The 15,015-nt window shown below is 40.2% G+C and overlaps 1 pseudogene; it reads left to right on the top strand.

Moving 5' to 3' along the window:
* Positions 1-6,037: 6,037 nt before the first annotated feature.
* Positions 6,038-6,995, top strand: LOC147378539 (latexin pseudogene; annotated as a pseudogene).
* Positions 6,996-15,015: the final 8,020 nt, after the last annotated feature.

A 15,015-nucleotide genomic window follows, 5' to 3' on the forward strand; every position in this document is an offset into this window, starting at 1 on the left:
AGCCAATACCATGCTGCTTTGATTACTATAGCCTTGTAGAATAGTCTGAAGTCTATGAGGTTTATACCTCTCTCTTTGTTAGTTTTTCTCAGGATTACTTTGGCAATTTGAGGTCTTCTGTGGTTCCATATAAATTTTATGATTATTTGTTCTAATTGTTTGGAAAATGTCCTGGGTATTTTGATAGGGATTGCATTAAATCTTTAGATTGCTTTGGATAGTATGGCCATGTTAATAATATTAGCTTTTAAAATCTCTACTATTTTATTTATCTGCCATTTCCACTGCCCCCACCACCACCCTCCACGCCATATCCTCTTCATTAATGTCCTACTCAAGGACTGGAAAAGGAAAAATTTCAAACTAATATTTTAATTATTTGATTAAAGGTAGTTGCCCATACTTATAAAAAGAGTATATTTAGATTGATGTTGGAGATAATTGTGAAAATGAAGTGAGTAGATTATGGGTTTCATGTATCTTACATGTAAAGTGGAAAGAATCAGTTATGTAGAACAATTTAATAATGAAGCTATTTCAAAGATTGCTTGTATTTTGGGTTGGACTGTTTCCTGTGGACAGAGGTCATAAAAATCTTGCACTGTAACTCAGGAAATCTGTATCATAAATCATCCTGGAGCTCAAATATCAGCATTTTAAAGAGGATTCTGGTGCTGTGCTGCACAGGTTGTAAGAAACTTAACTAAGATACTCAAGTATTGTTATATAGCAGAGAATACTTTGCAATATCCAGTAAGGCTTTCTCCCCAAGGTTTCTTGTAACTATTTCACTCCCTCTTCCTTTCAGACAGCAGGCAACTCTGCATGCTCACTGTCTTTAGCAAGAGAGTGTATAAAGGCAAGAACAAAGAAACCATTGTTTACCTTTGAGTTCCGTTTTAGATTCTTAAAACTAAGAAGGGAAATAAAACTAATTTTGGAAGTAAATTGTCCAGTGCAGGAGCCAGACTGGTTGACAGAGGCAAGTCTGTTTGTGTTGTCTAAAAGGGCTCAATATGAAGAACATGAAGCCACAACACCCAGAGAGGAGAAGCTTACATGAACACATAAGGGCAGCTTACCTATCTTTCAAAAGTGAATTTTGCGCAGGTGATGGGAAAGAAGATTCTAGAAGAACTTATCCAGGACTTGGGTTTCATTCAGCCTGGCTAAACCATGTGTGACAGAGTGCAGATTGTTGAATGAAAGCTAGCATTTGGCGGGCTCCTGGACAGAGGAGCCTGGCAGGCTACAGTCCGTGGGGTTTCAAAGAGTCGGACACGACTGAGCACTCGTGCATGGACAGAAGGGGCTGTGCACGGGCCGAGGGGTGTGGCTGAGGAGAGGGCAAACCTCACAGAGAAGTGCTGCATCCAGCACTGTTCCTGAGCAGACTGAGATACTGCAGCTGGGGCGTGGGGCTTCAGGTAGATCTTGTCTTAGACTACATTAGGGCATCCCCAGCCTGCCTCCTGGGGCTTTCCAACTGGCACTAGTGGTAAAGAATCTCCCTGCCAATGCAGGAGATGCAAGAGATGCAGGTACAATCCCTGGGTCGGGAAGATCCCCTGGAGAAGGGAACGGTAACCCACTCTAGAATTCTTGCCTGCAAAAATCTCATGGATAGAGGAGCCTAAAGAGCTACAGTCCATAGGGTCACAAAGATCCATACACGGGCTGAGCACACATTATTGTACTGTATTTGAACCTGCCCCTTTAGCACAGAAGGCAACACACCAGTGTCATAGGTTAGGGCATACTATCAGATCCAGTGTACTCCTGCATGGTTCAGGAAACATGATCAAGAGTCTCTGACCCTCAAAGAGGAAGTGGGAGTGACTACCTGGGCCCCTGAAGGAGGAAGAGGCACAGTGTAGACCAACTCAGAATTACTGGGGTTAGTTCATCAGCCAGGGAGGCAATAAAAATAAAGGAGATCACCCAGGACCATGTGGGCCTCAGGAAGGGTGAACATTTCACAGGCCAGAGCTCCTTCTTGATCCCCACTCCTCTCCATGAGGGAATATATATCCCTCTGGGAGAAAGGAAGGAGAACAGGGGAGGAAGAATTCCATATCTGATGTGTATTTATCCAAGAGAATCTGAGTTGAAACCGAAGATGACAGGTGAGTTAGAAAAACATCTTTGCAAATCAGAGTCCTAAGACTCTCAAGTTCATACTATCTATACAAGGATGAATGTGCAAAGAGACCTTGGAAAAATCCAAATAATTAGACCTTAGAAAGACCAGAATGGGCAGTTGGGTTGACCATGGGAGCTTCATACTGGTATTTGGCCATTAATGTGATTCAGCTTCTTGCTCTTCATGTGTTTGCTCCCTTGTCCCTTCTCTCCTCTTCTAGCTGATTCTTTCTGTGTTTCCAGACCAGTTTGCCTAGAGAATGAATTGCATTGGCCCAGCTCATCTGTTCACACCAAGTCTCACCATAGTCAGGCAGCCCGAAGTCTGCCCTGTATCAGTCTCATCACACGACACATACACCCAACCTCCCCACACTCCCCAACCCCCATGCAGGTACTCGTGTATATGTGATGACCAGCTAAAGTTGAGCAAGGCAAACTTGATGAATGATATTCCCAGTATCTACAGGTAAAACATGGAAGAAAAATATTCATTATACAAGTCACTGGAACCTAGATTTTTCCTGTTTGTGAACTTGAACTTATATGAGCAAGTATGTGTGAGTGCTTCATACATGTCTTGGAGCCTTCAATGTTGACTGTCATTATCAACAAAATTAGCTCAGAACAAAACCTTGGTTTTTAAGTCTCTTTGAAATTCTGTTTTTTTTTTCTTCCTCAGGAATTTGCTAATCATTCTCTGCAATTATTCCACACATGTAAATCCTGCTTCTCTACCAAGACAAAAAATCCTTTAGGATTTTTTCCTATTTTTCTTTTGGACCCTCCACAGACTCTAGGGGAGTGTTAAGTACATAGAAACTGCTTCAGTGATAGAATATTTTCAGTTATTCATTTACTTTGCTAGGTATTAATTAAATCAAACTGAAAGTTTATTGAATTGGATTTATTGAATTGAATTGAGATTTCCTGTTAATAAGACAGTAATCACTTGAATTTTACTAATGAACACCTCCAGAGAACTGAGATTCACTGTTTGTAGTCTCTCAGACATGCCAGCCTCTTTCATGCCTGCCTGTCTTTGCTCATGCTGCTGCTGCTAAGTCACTTCAGTCGTGTCCGACTCTGTGCGACCCTATGGACTGCAGCCTACCAGGCTTCTCCATCCATGGGATTCTCCAGGCAAGAACACTGGAGTGGGTTGCCATTTTCTTCTCCAATGCATGAAAGTGGAAAATGAAAGTGAAGTCACTCAGTCGTGTCTGACTCTTAGCGACCCCATGGACTGCAGCCTACCAGGCTCCGCCATCCATGGGATTTTCCGGGCAACAGTACTAAAGTGGGGTGCCATGCTATTAACCTGGAAAACATGTTTTCATTCTCTCAAAGTGTTGTGCAAAGTCCACCTTCTTTATGAAGTATTTTTTCAATACCACCTTAAGATGTCATGGACCAATCCCTTCTTCTGGCTTCTCTAAACTTTGTGACTACTTAGTAGTTTATTTTTTATTAATTATATGACTACCTCTTCATCAGAGTGTAAACTCCATGAATTCAAGAACTATATTTTATTAATCTTTGAACTTCCAACATCTTCCATGATTCTTTGGATGCTGTGATCACTTCTTAGTGTACATTGAATGTCAAATGGCTACTGGACACCCACCAAGTGGTCTTACAGCTAATGTAATGGGAAAGCACATTTATGTAACTTGTCAAAGGTAAGAGAGCTCATCAGAGAATCAAGGGTCCCAATGTGACACCACCCTTTCTATGCTGCAAGCATTCTGACATGGAGAATAAAAAAAGATACATCAGCAGAAAGTACCAAATGGTTTCAGACCTACTTTATGAATCTAAAAGATAAACCACTCATTTTTTAAACTTTTCTTCTGGCAGACTTCAGACCTATATAAAAAACCAGGATAGTCTAGCAGAATCTCTAACTTCAAGAATTTTCGATGTATGGCAAATCTTATACCATTTATGCCCTGGTCTACTTTCTGTCTCTACTGGATTTTAGGGCTAAATCTAGACATTAAATCATTACTTCCATGAACATTACCAGATATATCTCTCAAACATAATTATGTGTTAGATATAACCATAATGTCACTAACACTAAAAGATAATACTACTTTCATAGTATCATCAAATATACAGTCAGTGTTCAAATGAGATCCATACTTTACATTTGGTTGATGTCTTTTTTGTCTCTTTTAAACTATAGTCTCTCCCTCCCCACCCCCCGTTCCCCTTTGTAATTTATTAATTGAAACACCTAGATCATCTGTCTCAATAGAGTTTCCAACTTTCTGGATTTGGTGGTTGAATCCTCACATTGTGTGAATCGTGTTCTTCTATTTCCTGTACTTCTTGTAAACTAGTAGTTACATTTTCAGCCCTGTCCAACAAAATTTTCTATGATGATAGAAATGTTCTATATCTGCATTCTGTATCTGCATCTGTATCTGCAGTAATGTGACTGAAGGACTGAATAATTTTATTTTGTTTTAATTAATTTAAATTTACATAGACACAAATGGCTAGTGTCTACCATATTGGACAGCACATAGAGGTTAATTGAAATTTAAGTTAGGTTAATTGAAATTGAAATATAGATACATTGTTAATTGCCATTGTATTGGATTTGGGTTTGCTTGTTTATCAAGAGGAGAAGGCAATGGCAACCCACTCCAGTACTCTTGCCTGGAGAATCCCATGGACTCAGGAGCCTGGTGGGCTGCCGTCTACGGGGTCGCACAGAGTCGGACACGACTGAAGCGACTTAGCTGTTTATCAAGAATACTTCATAATGGTGAGCTTCCACTAGGGGGCGAAAAATGTCTGGTTGTTTCTGTAATGTCAGCAGCCCACTGAGAAGGTAACCTACATCCACAAATTCATTAGAGGGTGGTAAAATGATCATATTCTATCATTCCTTCTTCATTTACTAGCCTAAATCTATCAAGTAAAGGTTTCTCTCATCAACAATTTGATTGTCTGAGGTGTAATTAATACAGGGAAGTCAGAATAAAAGCTTGATTTTTTTTTTTCCAGAAAAATGATTAGGTTCCCAGCATTCTCCAAAGATGAAACTTATTGGTTTTAGTGTGCTTCGTTTCATTGCAGATATTCATCTTGATGCTTGAATTGTCTCTATTGTAACCTACAGAGTCTCTTCATATTGGCTTTTGAATCCTTTTGTCATGACACCAGTAATTTTTCATAGTGTCCTGATTTCCTAACAAGGTATCCCAAGCTTGTCACAATCATTTCCTGCCCCAATTAATTAGCTGTTTCCCCAAGAGACCTTAGTTGCTTTTGGTTGGAAGTTGTATTTAGAGACTGCAGTCTGGGTGCCAGAATAGACCAATGAGACTGGGTTCATCATTATTCCTAGGCCTTTCCAGTAGATGGAACTAGGAAATAATTTTTAATAGAAAATGCGTCTTGCATTTATACTTCTAATTCAAATTTAGGATTGCATATTTTTTACTTCTCATATTTTATAATTCTTTTATGTTGAAAATCTTGGCTTCTAAAGAACACAATGACTTACTTGTTTTATCTTATTACATATATAATAGCTTAGAATATCTGTATCAATATTATCATTAGCAATATAACTGCTGGAAAAATTCAAGTTTGTTTATTTTTACAGTTCTTTTGTATTAGGGTACATTTCAGTCAAATTATTATTTTTAAAATACTTTAAAATAGTTCTCTGGGTAGTTAAGCCACCCACTCAATCCACAATTGGGTTTATTAATTTCATTTATTTTCATGTTATTTTAATCATGTAAAACATTTACATGATTCCAAAGTCAAATATCTAAGTAACTTTGGAAATGTCTGGCTTCTATTATGATTCCCTCCTTTCATCCCTTCCATCTCTCTGGGACATTTTTTAAAATTAGATTTTGGGAGGCAGGACGGGGACGGGGATGCAGACGCTCGCAAGCCCAGCCAACACTCAGCAAGAATGGAAATCCCTCCGACCCACTACCCGGCCGCCAGGGCGGCCTCGGTGGTAGAGAGCTGCATCAACTACCAGCAGGGGACTCCCCACAAGGTGTTTCTGGTGCAGACAGTCGAACAAGCCAGCCTGAAGGATATTCCAGGAAGAGGACATAAGTACCGCCTTAAATTTTCTGTGGAAGAAATTATCCAAAAAGAAGTTACAGTGAACTGCACAGCTGAAGTACTGTACCGTCCAACGGGACAAGATACTGCACCAGAAGTCAACTTAACATTTGAAGGAGAAATTGGAAAAAACCCAGATGAAGAAGATAACACATTTTATCAAAGACTCAAATCCATATAGGAACCACTAGACGCACAAAATATTCCAGACAGTTTTGGAAATGTACCTCCAGAAATGAAGCCAGTTCGACATTTAGCCTGGGTTGCCAGTGGTTATATAATATGGCAAAATTCTACTGAAAATACATGGTATAAAATGGCAAAAATTCAAACTGTCAAGCAAGTGCAAAGAAATGATGACTTCATCGAGTTAGACTACACTATTCTCCTTCATGACATTGCATCTCAGGAGATTATTCCTTGGCAAATGCAAGTTCTCTGGCATCCACAATATGATACTAAAGTAAAACATAATAGCCGTCTGCCAAAGGAAGCACAATTGGAATAAATGAAGACCATAACATTGGATTAAGTGTAAACATGCTTGTTAATGATGACCTGTATACCAGTCTTCATTGATATCTAGCTTAAGGGGTTAGACAAATCCCCAAAGTGTCATTATCTATAAATGGCCTGAGTACAGTACAGAACTATATAGCTTCCATAATAAAGAGCATCACAGTGTACAAGTGTCTTATCAACAGTAGCGGTGCCGTGTATACCCCTAATAAAACCTTTTAATTCCAGGCTCAAAAAAAAAAAAAAATTAGATTTTGGTTTATCTTCCACTTAAACTGATAAATCTGAAACTTAAAAAAAATTACCATGTACCTTGAGTCACAAGCATTCCCATTTTATTTCGGCAGGACCTGTCCCATTCTTTTTTGCATTTGATTTGCCCAAAGTGAGGATGGTGGCAGTAATAGCCCAGTGACAGTTTGCATGAGTATGGTTCTGGTCAGCGTCGAAAACGCCAAGAGGTTTCAAGCTTCTTTTTATGTATGTTACAGTCACAAGGCAGATCTGAAATCGTTTCATACTCTCTGCTGATACATCGTTTGTTCTTTGAGACTCAAGATGGTTGCAGTAGTGAAACAGGAGCATCAAGACTCATATCCCTTCAGTGAGGACGGACCATGCATTTGCTAAATCCTGGAAAAAGAGAGCATTGGGGGAAACAATTGAGTCCATTACTCTGGGCCTGCAATAAATGCATTTTAGGTAACTATTATCATGATCAACACCAAAAACACACCTGTGATAGAGCTTTGTGTGTGGGGGCCATGAAAATGCACCTCATAGGACTGTAACTGCAGGGAGTGTAACTGACGGGGGGCAAGGACAAGCAGCAACTGATACGCTCTGAAATCCATTGCAGTGTTTTCAAAAGAATAACATCTTCACTGAGATGGAATTTACATACCATAAAACTCATGCTTTTAAAGTACACAATTCTTTAAAATAATACAAGTAATTTAAAACCCAGCAGTTTTTTATTATGTGCATAAAGATGTATAACCATCACCATTATCTGATCCCATAACATTTTAATTACTCCAAAAGGAAGACCTGTCCCTATCAGCAGTCACTCTTCATTCTTCACTCCCTCCTGCTATGGCAAGCACTAACATACTCTTTGTCTCCGTGGATTTGCCTGATCTTAACAAGACCCCAGCCCCTGGAACCACTGTTCTACTTTCTGTCTCTGTGATTTTGACTACTCTAGGTGCCTCATATACTATAATCATACATCATTTGTCTTTTCGTGACTAGCTTATTTCATTTAGCAGGATGTCCTCCAGGTTCCTCATCTGTAGCATATGACAGAATCTCCTTCTTTTTAAGGGTGAATAATAATTATTCCACTCTGTGTATGTGGAAACAATGTCAGACTTTATTTCTGGGGGCTCCAAAATCACTGCAGATGGTGACTGCAGCCATGAAATTAAAAGATGCTTACTCCCTGGAAGGAAAGTTATGACCAACCTAGATAGCATATTCAAAAGCAGAGACATTACTTTGCCAACAAAGGTCCGTCTAGTCAAGGTTATGGTTTTTCCAGTGGTCGTGTATGGATGTGAGAGTTGGACTGTGAAGAAAGCTGAGCACCGAAGAATTGATGCTTCTGAACTGTGGTGTTGGAGAAGACTCTTGAGAGTCCCTTGGATTGCAAGGAGATCCAACCAGTCCATCCTAAAAGAAATCAGTCCTGGGTGTTCATTGGAAGGACTGATACTGAAGCTGAAATTCCAATACTTTGGCCACCTCATACGAAGAGTTGACTCATTGGAAAAGACTCTGATGCTGGGAGGGATTGGGGGCAGGAGGAGAAGGGGACGACAGAGGATGAGATGGCTGGATGGCATCACTGACTCAATGGACTTGAGTCTGAGTGAACTCTGGGAGTTGGTGATGGACAGGGAGGCCTGGCGTTCTGCAATTCATGGGGTTGCAAAGAGTCAGACATGACTGAGCGACTGAACTGACTGATGTATGTATACACAAACACACAAACAGTTGTCCCTCTGTTTCCATGGGGCATTGGTTCAAGGACAGCTTCCCACCCTCTATGGATGTTCAATCCCTTTAGTATACGATCAGAAGTTGATTGAATCCATGGACATGAAATCCATGGATACAGGAGACTAATTGTATATTGACTGAAAAAACTCCACATATAGGTAGACTCCCACATTTCAAACCTGTGTTGCTCAACAGTCAGCTATATATGTGTATATATGTATGTATGTGTATTCATCACTGAGGATAAAAAAGCAAGGTCATGTGATCACATGTTGGGTCACAGTATGGCGTGGAGGAAGAGTTGTTCCCCTATATAAAGGAAAGGATTCAGAGTAGATAAAACCATATATGTCCACTACCATGGGTATCTGAAAAGTCTCAAAGTTAGGAAGGACAGATGGGCCTCATGCAAAAGAAGAACCAGGAATCCAAAAAGAATCGGGAACTAAACAAGCTATGTTCTTTACGGAGGCCCATGGCCTCTTGTCTCTGCTTTGTGTGTCTCTGTTTCATCCGTTGCTCATTCTGCAGTGTTGCTTTCTCTGCCTTTCTGTGGGGACTACAGGTGGCTGTCCCACAGCTTCTGTGTCCAATTGAAACACTTTATTGTGTTGAAGAATACTGAAAGACAGTGATCTTTTGCCTTTCCTTGTAAATTTTATATTACTAATTATAATTATGATGCTTTACTCATATCTTGGGCTTCCCTGGTGGCTTCCCTTGTAAAGAATCTCCCAGCCAATGCAGAAGACGTGGGTTTGATCCCTGGGTCAGGAAGATTCCCTGGAGAAAGAAAGGGCAACCCACTCCAGTATTCTTGCCTGGGACATCCCATGGACAGAGGGGCCTGGCGGGATACAGTCCATGGGGTTGCAAAAGAGTCAGACACAACTTAGTGACTAAACAACTACAACTATCTTAGCCAAATAAGCTATGTATATTATTTTTAAAGGTTCAAGAATATGTAACGTTTGGATTTGGAATAGATCTAAAGCAAAACATGGCCTCTACTGAGAGTCTGTATTTATCATTCCAGTTAAAATGTTTAGTAAGTGAAGAATATTAAAACAAACAAACAAACAAAAAACCCAGAGACTGATGATCATCTCTTAGTATCTGGTGAAAATTTTTGGAATTATATTTTGGACCAAATGTCATCCTCTACTTCAGTAATTATGTATAACAAGCAATGGAGTCAGATAGTAAAGACAAGGCTAAAGAGGCCCACTCTTCGGAAGGCTATAGTTCGCAGGGATGGGGGCCATGTATTCAGCAAATACCCACAAACTGTCTACTACTCTGTAGGAAACCAACAGTTTCTGCCCAAGTGTGGCACAGACAACAAGCTACCCATTAAAAGTCATGGTCCCACTTTCGTAGAGTAACATTTGCACTGAGGATCAGCTGCTCAGCACTACATTTCCCAACACTTCTTGCATCTAAGTGGGACCATATGATGAATGCTCACCAATGGAATGTGGGCAGAAACGATGTATACCCTCCAGGCCTGGCCACCCCCACACCTCCCCAGCCCCCACTTCATGTCTGCTCTCCTACCAGCTGGAAGCAGAAGACTCCAAAAGTCTAGAGAGAGATGGGTGATCTTTTATGTGAGGGCCAGCCAGGCAGTAAATATCTTGTTTTGAGAGTCATACAGTCTTTGTTAAAAGTGCTGAACTCTGGAATATACACAAATATTGAATCATTATGTTGTACATCTGAAGCAAATATAATGTCATATGTCAATTATACCTCATTAAAAAATAATTGATTATTAAGTAAAATTAGAAACAAAACAAGGAAAAGGAAACTACTGATCTCATTGTAGTGCAAATGCAGCCATAGACAATACAACGAATGTGTGGCTGGATTTGGTTGTCAGGTCACATTTTAGGACAGCCTTTGTCCTGTAATCTTGGCTCCACATATGAACTCTGGCCTCAGTTTCTCCACCTGGGAAATGAATAAGTTAAACTTGATCTCAAAATCTCTGATAACTCCATGATTCTACAACTTCAGTGCATCAGCTATTATTTCCACTCAACTTCTAGCCAGGATGTAGTGTGTGTGTGTTTGTGCATTTTAAGAGACACATAAAAATACAGATAACCTTCTTCATAGTATCTTGTAGAAGTCAGAGAAAATTAGCTCAAAAATATATAGCAATTAACTTTTTTCCCCCAAGTTTGAGGGAAAGTAAAGGAGAAAATTGTCAAGAGAAGAAGAAAAGCATTAGGTACTTCTACAGTTTATAGAACTTACCAGATTAAATACAACAAGCAAGTTAGTGAATGAGTTCCAAGTGTACATTCTCATTGAACCAGACCACAGGGTGTTGGAACTTGATCACAGCCATCACACAAGAGGAAAATTGAAAGTCTTTCTTTGGGAATTCACAGCATCATTTATTAAATAAGCACCCTGGGAGCTAAAGAATTGTTTAGCTCAATGGCAGCGAGACACATCAAGAAGAGACGAATGACGACATGAGTCTTCCCAACAATTGAGCAGTTTGCTCAGTGGAGGAAAGTTAATGTGTTAAAAAAGAAACATCAGCTATAATGATAGTAATAATAACAAGTGAGATTTATATTTGTGTTCAGGAAGCAACCTACTTTCAAAAAGCTCTAAGCACATTAACCCTCTCAACCCCACGTTGGTGGAAGCCTAGTGAATACTTTACTAGTATTCTCATTAAACTCATGAAAAAGCTGTAAAGGTGCTTATTCACATTTATATCTGTCCAAGTTTCACTATACCCAGTAAGACATCAGAAGACATATTTTGTTGAAAATTGTATAGAAGTTATTCCACACCAAATACAACGGTAGTAATTGATTCAGTATGACTAGTAATATAATAACGATAAAACTCACTTTTCAAATGTAAATTTTCATGTTATTTTAACCTTTACAACAATGCAGTGAGGCTGCATTCATAATGTGAGTCCCATGTGATAGCTGAGGAAATGGAGGCAAGGGAGATTCAGTGGCATGCCCACCCTCACCACCTGGCTAGCAGCAAACCAAATGCCAGAATCCAGGTCTCCTGACTCAGAAAATAATTCCATGTGCCGTTACTCATCATTCACAAACAGAAGCCAGATAGGACCAGTAATGTGTTTTCAGGACTGGCACCACAAGTTGTATCTTCTAAAGCCCATGTTTCCTTATCATGACATTCGAAGAAGAGTTACCTCGGGTAACAGTGGTACTTACCATTCATGGAAAGCAAGGCTGGGGGTGTAACAAGAACCGGAATGACTGAGGAGGTAAGAGGGTGCCCCTACTCATGTTTTCCTCCAACTCTGCCCAAGAACAGCCAAGCAATCTTTCAGTCCAACTCTACAGCCACTAATCTCAATATAGACAAGAAACAGAGGCTAGTTTCTCACCTTGAAAGCTCTTCTCCCAGCCTTCAGCTGTCATTTCCATCACTGCTTCCTTAGGGAAGCTTTCTCTGACCTCTGGTCCTTTGTAATATGCTCTCCTTTCTCCTTCAGCACACTTAAGTTGGCTAGCAATTATATATTATTGTCATATATTATCATGTATATGTCATGTATGTCAATTATATGATTATTGTCACTCTTCCCAGCTAAAGGGGTTGAAAGTTCCATGAGAGTAGAAATCATGTCTGTTTTTTGTTCTTCACCGTATTTCTAGCACCTATCTGGCCATATAGCAGGTACTCATCTACTATCTGTTTGAATAAATCTGTGGATGGATGAGTGGGTGTGTGGATGGATGGATCGAAGGGTGAGTGGATACATAAGGGAATGAATGAAAGGGTGGATGGATGGAAATTAAAGTCCAGGATTAGAGTGGCCAGGTAAAAGGCAGGAAGCCCGGTTAAATTTGAATTCAAATAAACAATGAAAACTTTTCAGTATAAGTAGAAAGTGAAGTCATTCAGTTGTGTCCAACTCTTTGCAACCCTATGGACACCAGGCTCCTCTGTCCATGGGATTTTCTAGGCAAGAGTACTGGAGTAGGTTGCCATTTCCTTCTCCAGGGAATCTTCCTGACCCAGGGAAGACACTGAGGCTCTAACAGTGCCTGAAGCAGTGCTTGAAATTTCAGTAACAGCAGCCAGTAAAGAAGAGAAGGGAATGGCAAACCACTACAGTATTCCTGCCTTGAGAACCCCATGAACAGTATGAAAAGGCAAAATGATAGGACACTGAAAGATGAACTCCCTAGGTCAGTAGGTGCCCAATATGCTACTGGAGATCAGTGGAGAAATAACTCCAGAAAGAATGAAGGGATGGAGCCAAAGCAAAAACAATACCCAGCTGTGGATGTGACTGGTGATGGAAGCAAGGTCCGATGCTATAAAGAGCAATATTGCATAGGAACCTGGAATGTTAGGTCCATGAATCAAGGCAAATTGGAAGTGGTCAAACAGGAGATAGCAAGAGTGAATGTCGACATCTTAGGAATCAGCAAACTAAAATGGACTGGAATGAGTGAATTTAACTCAGATGACCATTATATCTACTACTGTTGGCAACAATCCCTTAGAAGAAATGGAGTAGCCCTCATAGTCAACAAAAGAGTCCAAAATGCAGTACTTGGATGCAATCTCAAAAATGACAGAATGATCTCGGTTCGTTTCCAAGGCAAACCATTCAGTATCACAGTAATCCAAGTCTATGCCCCAATCAGTTATGCTGAAGAAACTGAAGTTGAACAGTTCTATGAAGACCTACAAGACCTTCTAGAATTAACACCCCAAAAAGATGTCCTTTTCATTATAGGGGACTGGAATGCAAAAGTAGGAAGTCAAGAAATACTTGGAGTAACAGGCAAATTTGGCCTTGGAATATGGAATGAAGCAGGGCAAAGGCTAATAGAGTTTTGCCAAGAGAATGCACTGGTCATAGCAAACACCCTCTTCCAACAACACAAGAGAAGACTCTACACATGGACATTACCAGCTGGTCAACACTGAAATCAGACTGATTATATTCTTTGCAGCCAAAGATGGAGAAGCTCTATACAGTCAGCAAAAACAAGACCAGGAGCTGACTGTGGCTCAGATCATGAACTCCTTATTGCCAAATTCAGACTTAAGTTGAAGAAAGTAGGGAAAACCACTAGACCATTCAGGTATGACCTAAATCAAATCCCTAACAATTATACAGTGGAAGTGAGAAATAGATTTAAAGGACTAGATCTGATGGACAGAGTGCCTATCATGGAGATTGGTGCCTATGGACGGAGGTTTGTGACATTGTACAGGAGACAGGGATCAAGACCATCCCCAAGAAAAAGAAATGCAAAAAAGCAAAATGGCTGTCTGAGGAGGCCTTACAAATAGCTGTGAAAAGAAGAGAAGCCAAAAGCAAAGGGAAAAAAAGGAAAGATATATCCATTTAAATGTAGAGTTCCAAACAATAGGAAGGAGAGATAAGAAAGCCTTCCTCAGTGATCAATGCAAAGAAATAGAGGGAAACAATAGAATGGGAAAGACTAGAGATCTCTTCAAGAAAATTAGAGATACCAAGGGAACATTTCACACAAAGGTGGGCTCGATAAAGGACAGAAATGTATGGACCTAACAGAAGCAGAAGATATTAAGAAGAGATGGCAAGAATACACAGAAGAACTGTACAAAACTTCATGACCCAGATAATCACAATGGTGTGATTACTCACCTAGAGCCAGACATCCTGGAATGTGAAGTCAAGTGGGTCTTAGGAAACATCACTACGAACAAAGCTAGTAGAGGTGATGGAATTCCACTTGAGCTATTTCAACTCCTAAAAGATGATGCTGTGAAAGTGCGTCACTCAATATGCCAGCAAATTTGGAAAACTCAGCAGGGGCCACAGGACAGGAAAAGGTCAGCTTTCATTCCAATCCCAAAGAAAGGCCATGCCAAAGAATGCTCAAACTACCGCACAATTGCACTCATCTCACACGCTAGCAAAGTAATGCTCAAAATTCTCCAAGCCAGGTTTCAGCAATACGTGAACCGTAAACTTCCAGATGTTCAAGCTGGTTTTAGAAAAGGCAGAGGAACCAGAGATCAAATTGCCAACATCCGCTGGATCATCGAAAAAGCAAGAGTTCCAGAAAAACATCTATTTCTGCTTTATTGACTTTAGCCAAAGCCTTTGACTGTGTGGATCACAATAAACTGTGGAAAATTCTGAAAGAGATGGGAATACCAGGCCACCTGACCTGCCTCTTGAGAAATCTGTATGCAGGTCAGGAAACAACAGTTAGAACTGGACAT

This window comes from Bos grunniens, chromosome 2, assembly GCF_055505025.1.
Source record: "Bos grunniens cultivar Pamir isolate PY7600 chromosome 2, Bosgru_T2T1.0, whole genome shotgun sequence".
Taxonomy (NCBI): domain Eukaryota; kingdom Metazoa; phylum Chordata; class Mammalia; order Artiodactyla; family Bovidae; genus Bos; species Bos grunniens.